Below are 5923 nucleotides of genomic sequence, written 5' to 3'. Positions count from 1 at the left end.
GGGCGCCTGGGTGGCTCAGTTGGTTAAGCGACTGCCTTCGGCTCAGGTCATGATCCTGGAGTCCCTGGATCGAGTCCCGCATCGGGCTCCCTGCTCGGCAGGGAGTCTGCTTCTCCCTCTGACCCTCCCCCCTCTCATGTGCTCTCTCTCATTCTCTCTCTCTCAAATAAATAAATAAAATCTTTAAAAAAAAAAAACTTGGGATACAGCAAAGGTGGTCCTAAGAGGACATTGTAACCTTTCTCAAAAAATTAGAAAAATCTTAAATATATAAGCTAACCTTAAATCTAAAGAAGCTGGAGAAAGAACAGCAGCTGGTGAATTGTTGAACAGTACATCTGAAACTAAGTATGTACTATATGTTGGCTAATTGAATTAAAAAAAAAGTTGTGGAAGTATTAAAAAAAAAAAAAAAGAAAGAAAATTGTCAATATTATCCTTTGTGGCAGAGAGGCCCAGAACCTGGAAATTTTAGTAGTACCAGCACTACATGTTGCATTTCTCATTTTCATTTTTATATGAACACAATCTAAATTCTCTTTCTTTTTTCACAACCTAAATTCGTAGATTCCTGGTTTCCAGATATAGGACCTGGATATACACTCTGGTATAGGACATACTCTGCCTAGCATACTAGAAGCCTTTCTTTGAACTCAGTAATTAAAAAATAATGGTATAATCTAATTAAATAGCATACACATGACTTAAAATGGAAAAGAAGTAAACATATCAAATTCTCACAACCTTCACAATCGACGTTGAAGTTTGGGTTTTCTGAGTCCCCCAATTTATGTTTAGGTGCCCATTAGAAACGGTTTTGGGTTAAACCTAATGGCCTATTTTCTAGTATGCATGTGAAGAAACCATGAATATTTTTTCCTTCAAAAACCAAAATTCTGCTTCTCAGTAACAAAGTCTTCTACACTATTAATTAGCTTAATAGGACTTACCATAAGGTTTCCCGAATAACCTGTGTCTCAGTAACAAAAACTCTGTCATCTGGAACATATAATGGGTCACTGCTATACAAGTGTTGGTCCCTATTAGACAGCAAACATCAAATGTCAATGAAAAGGTTTCTCATGAAGTAAAATTACATGCATTAAAAAATATATGCATTTAGTGGTAATTAAACCAGTAATCAGTAAGCAAATATATTAACATGTTTTAAATGCCCTCCCATACTCATTTCTACATGTCAACTGTAATACTCTCAGAGAAGTACTTTCAGAACAATTCCGATTTTTTAAAAAAGATTTTATTTATTTATTTGAGAGAGAGAGACAGGGAGAGAAAACATGAGCAGGGGGGTGGTGAGGTGGGGGAAGAGGGAGAAGTAGGTTTCCCGCTGAGCAGGGAGCCCTAGGCGGGGCTGAATCCCAGGACCCTGGAGCCATGACCTGAGCTAAAGGCAGATGCTTAACCAACTGAGCCACCCAGGCACCCCAGAACAATTCCAATTACTACATTCATTGCTGACTTAGCCAAGTGTTTAAAACTATGTATTATTTTAGAAAACTAGTAATTGTATTTTTTAGTAGGTGCATTAAAACAGAAATCAAATACATGACCTAATTCATACCAATCCATTAGCTTTGAAAGTAACATATCAAAAAATAGACTATAATTAAATAATAATCTCATTTTTAAAATAATTAAGTAACTGAAAAATGTATTAAATTAGAATTGCTAAAAAAAATCTTAAATTTCAGAAAAGTATTTGACTTAAGTCATAAATGAAAAGCAAATATTAAGATATCAAAGTTTCTTCTATTAACACATTAAATGAAAAACTTAGCTTCTTACCAGAAAGCAGCTAAATTGGAGTGCAAATGTAAACTATGAGGAAACCTTGAGGATCTGGTTGTCCAGTACTGATGAACCACATGCTGTTCCAGCCAGCTTCGGCCATCTGTCTCATCTACTGGAATGATATTTAAAAAGTTTAAATTATGGGAGTTAACAAAAAAAACACTTGAGCAACTATGCCACAATTCTGGATTTATGACTCCATTCAAATAGTCAATTGAAAAAGGATCTTTAACTTACCAAACTCAACACCCATAAAACAAGTTAATACAGTTAAGAATTGGGCAGAAGACATGAATAGACATGTTTCCAACAAGACACCCAGGTGGCTGACACATGAAAAGATACCCAACATCATCATCATCATCAGGGAAGTACAAATCAAAACCACAATGAGATACCACCTTACACCTGTCAGAAAGGGGTAAAATTAACAACACAAGAAGAAAGAACAGGTGTTGGCAAGGAAACAGAGAATGGGGAACCCTCTTGCACTGTTGGTGGAAATGCAAGCTGGTGCAGCCACTCTGAACAGTTTGGAGGTTCCTCAAAAGTTAAAAATAGGGGGTACCAGAGCAAGATGGTGGAGGAGTAGGAGACCTGGATTCCATCTGGTCCCAGGAATTCAGCTGGATAGGGATCAAACCATTCTGAACACCTACGAACTCAACAAGACATCGAAAAAAAGAATAGCAACAACTCTCTGAACAGAAAACTGACCACTTTCTGGAGGGTAGGGCGTGCGGAGAAGTGAATCTGAGGTGATGTTCCGAGGGATAGACGGCGGGCCGGGGTGGGGGGCTTCCGTCAGCCGCTTTTGGCAAGTGATAGAGTGGCAGAGCACAAAATCGGAACTTTCAGAAGTCAGCTCTGCTGAGGGACGTTGCTCCAGTAGCTAAGCGGGGGGTGGAAACTCGCTGGGACAGTGTGGTCTCAGGACCTCAGGGTCACAGGAAGACCGGGGGTGCCTGAGTGCGGCAGAGCTCCCAGGTATCGGAGCAGGGGAAGCCGGCTGCAAAGACAGAGCCAAGGCCCCGGCTCTCAGCTCAGGGTTGCCATAAACCATGATCCAAGGCATAGTTGAGCCACTGCTCCTCCAGCAGGGACCCAACAAGTGGCAGATCCAGGGAGACGCCAGGAGGAGCAGCAAGGAAGCGCACAGAAGACTCTGCTGGGATTGGAGACTCCACACGGGGTCGGGTGCCAGAGATAGAAACACTCGGGTCACAGGCCGGGTGAGCACAGAGTGTGGCCGGAGACCGGAGACATGGGAGTGACTGACTGCTTTTCTCTGGGGTCTCACTGAGGAGTGGGGCCCCGAGTTGTCGGCTCCTCCGGGGCGGAGATTGGGAGGCCGCCATTTTCACTCCCGTCCTCCAAAGCTGTAGGGAAAGTTTGCAGGGAACAAAACCTCCCGAGAACAAACCCAAGCAGATTACTTAGCCCAGACTGGCAAGGGTGGGGCAATTCCGCCTCCAGCAAAGACATTTGGGAACCACGGCAACAGGCCCCTCCCCCAGAAGATCAGGGAGAATAGCCAGCCAAGACCAAGTTTACCCATCAATGAGAACGGCAGAACTCCAGCACTAGGGGAATACTGCACATAGAATTCACGGCTTTTTTCCCATGATTCTTTAGTCTTTCAAAGCTAATTTTTATTTTAATTTCATTCTTTTTGAATTTTTCTTTTTCCCTCTTTAAACCAACATCTTTATCAATCCTTTTAAAAAAATCTTATTCATTTTTCATTTTTAGAGTCATATTCTATCTGTTCATAGTAGTAAACCTTATTTTTGGTATATATATATATAAGTTGTTCTCTCTTTAAAATTTTGGATACAGTTTCTACTAACAGACCAAAATATACCCTAAATCTCTAGTGAATGGCTTTGTTCTAGTCTCCTGCCTGATCACATTCTCTCCCTTTTTTCTTTTTAAATTCTTTTCTTTATTTTTCAACCAACTTATCTATTCCTTTTATAAAGTCTTTTATAATTTTCACCATTACAGTCATATTCAATCCTTTCATCAAATCAACCCTTATTTTTGTACATATATAAGTTTTTCTTTCTTTAAAATTTTGAGAGGCACTTTCTTCGAACAGACCAAAATACACCCAAAACCTAGTGTGTGGCACTGATCTATGCACCAGCCTGATCATATTTGATCATATTGTTTTGTTTTGTTCTGTTTTTGTTTTTATCTTTTTCTTTCTTTCCCTTTCTTTTCCCCCATCTTCAGGTCTTTTCTGATTTGTTTAGAGTATATTTTCTGGGGACATTGTTACCCTGTTAGCATTTTGTTCTCTCATTCATCTATTCTCCACTGGAGAAAATGACAAGATGGAAAAAATCACTTCAACAAAAAGAACAAAGGGCAGTACCGACTGCCAGGTACCTACTCAATAAGGACATTAATACGAGGTCAGAACTAGAGTTCAGAATGATGATTTTAAAGATACTAGCTGGGCTTGAAAAACGCATGGAAGTTATTAGAGAAACCCTTTCTGGAGAAATAAAAGAATTAAAATCTAACCAAGTCGAAATCAAAAAGGCTATTAATGAGATGAAAAAAAAATGGAAGCTGTAGGGGTGCCTGGGTGGTTCAGTCAGTTAAGCAGCTGTCTTTGGCTCAGGTCATGATCCTAGGGTCCTGGGATCGAGCCCCACGTCCGGCTCCCTGCTCAGTGGAGAGCCTGCTTCTCCCTCTCCCTCTGCCTGCCACTCTGCCTACTTGTGCTCTCTATCTGTCAAATAAATAAATAAAATCATAAAAAAAAAAAATATGGAGGCTCTAACTGCTAGGATAAATGAGGCAGAAGAGAGAATCAGTGATATAGAAGACCAAATGATGGAAAATAAAGAAGCTGAGAAAAAGAGAGATTAAAAACTACTGGATCACAAGGGCAGAATTCAAGAAATAAGCGATACCATAAGATGAAACAATATTAGAATAATTGGGATCCCAGAAGAAAAAGAAAGAGAGAGAGGGGTAGAAGGTATATTGGAGCAAATTATAGCAGAGAACTTCCCTAATTTGGCAAAGGAAACAAGCATCAAATTCCAAGAGGCACAGAGAACCCCTCTCAAAATCAATAAAAATAGGTCAACACCCTGACATCCAATACTACAACTTACAAGTCTCAGAGACAAAGAGAAAATCCTGAAAGCAGCTCGGGAGAAGAGATCTGTAATCTTCAATGGCAGAAACATTAGACTGGCAAAAGACCTATCCACAGAGACCTGGCAGGCCAGAAAGGACTGGTATTATATATTCAGAGCACTAAATGAGAAAAATATGGAGCCAAGAATACTATATCCAGCTAGGCTGTCAATGAAAATAGAAGGAGAGATAAAAAGCTTTCAGAACAAACAAAAACTAAAGAAATCTGCAATCACAAAACCAGCCCTACAAGAAATATTGAAAGGGGTCCTCTAAGCAAAGAGAGAGCCTAAAAGTAACAAGGACCAGAAAGGCACACAGACAATATACAGTAACAGTCACCTTACAGGCAATATAATGGCACTAAATTCATAGTTACCCTAAATGTAAATGGACTAAATGCCCCAATCAAAAGACACAGGGTATCAGATTGGATAAAAAAAGAAGACCCATCGATATGCTGTCTGCAAAAGACTCATTTCAGACCCAAAGATACCCCCAGATGAAAATGAGGGCGTGGAAAACCATTTACCGTGCTAATGGACACCAAAAGAAAGCTGGGGTGGCAATCCTTCTATCAGACAAATTAGATTTTAAACCAAAGACTGTAATAAGAGATGAGGAAGGACATTATATCCTACTTAAAGGATCTATCCAACAAGAAGATCTAACAATTGTAAATATCTATGCCCCTAACATGGGAGCAGCCAATTATATAAGGCAATTAATAACAAAAACAAAGAAACACATCGACAACAATACAATAATAGTGGGGGACTTTAACACCCCCCTCACTGAAATGGACAGATTGTCTAAGCAAAAGATCAAGAAGGAAATAAAGACTTTAAATGACACACTGGACCAAATGGACTTCACAGACATATTCAGAACATTCCACCCCAAAACAATGGAATACACATTCTTCTCTAGTGCCCATGGAACATTCTCCAGA

The 5923-nt window shown here is 39.8% G+C and overlaps 1 long non-coding RNA gene across 1 annotated transcript; it reads right to left on the bottom strand.

The window, feature by feature from the left end:
* Positions 1 to 555: 555 nt before the first annotated feature.
* LOC145718262 (uncharacterized) lies at positions 556 to 5917 on the bottom strand. The gene is made up of 2 exons (XR_014141687.1): positions 1807 to 5917; positions 556 to 1040 (listed from the first exon to the last, which is right to left on the bottom strand). It is a non-coding gene; the product is annotated as an uncharacterized LOC145718262 (long non-coding RNA).
* Positions 5918 to 5923: the final 6 nt, after the last annotated feature.

Source organism: Leptonychotes weddellii, unplaced genomic scaffold, assembly GCF_054177405.1.
Source record: "Leptonychotes weddellii isolate Sample4059 unplaced genomic scaffold, ASM5417740v2 HiC_scaffold_13003, whole genome shotgun sequence".
Lineage (NCBI taxonomy): Eukaryota > Metazoa > Chordata > Mammalia > Carnivora > Phocidae > Leptonychotes > Leptonychotes weddellii.
The sequence above is the reverse complement of the archived record's forward strand: the minus strand, read 5'-3'. Positions and strand labels throughout refer to the sequence as shown.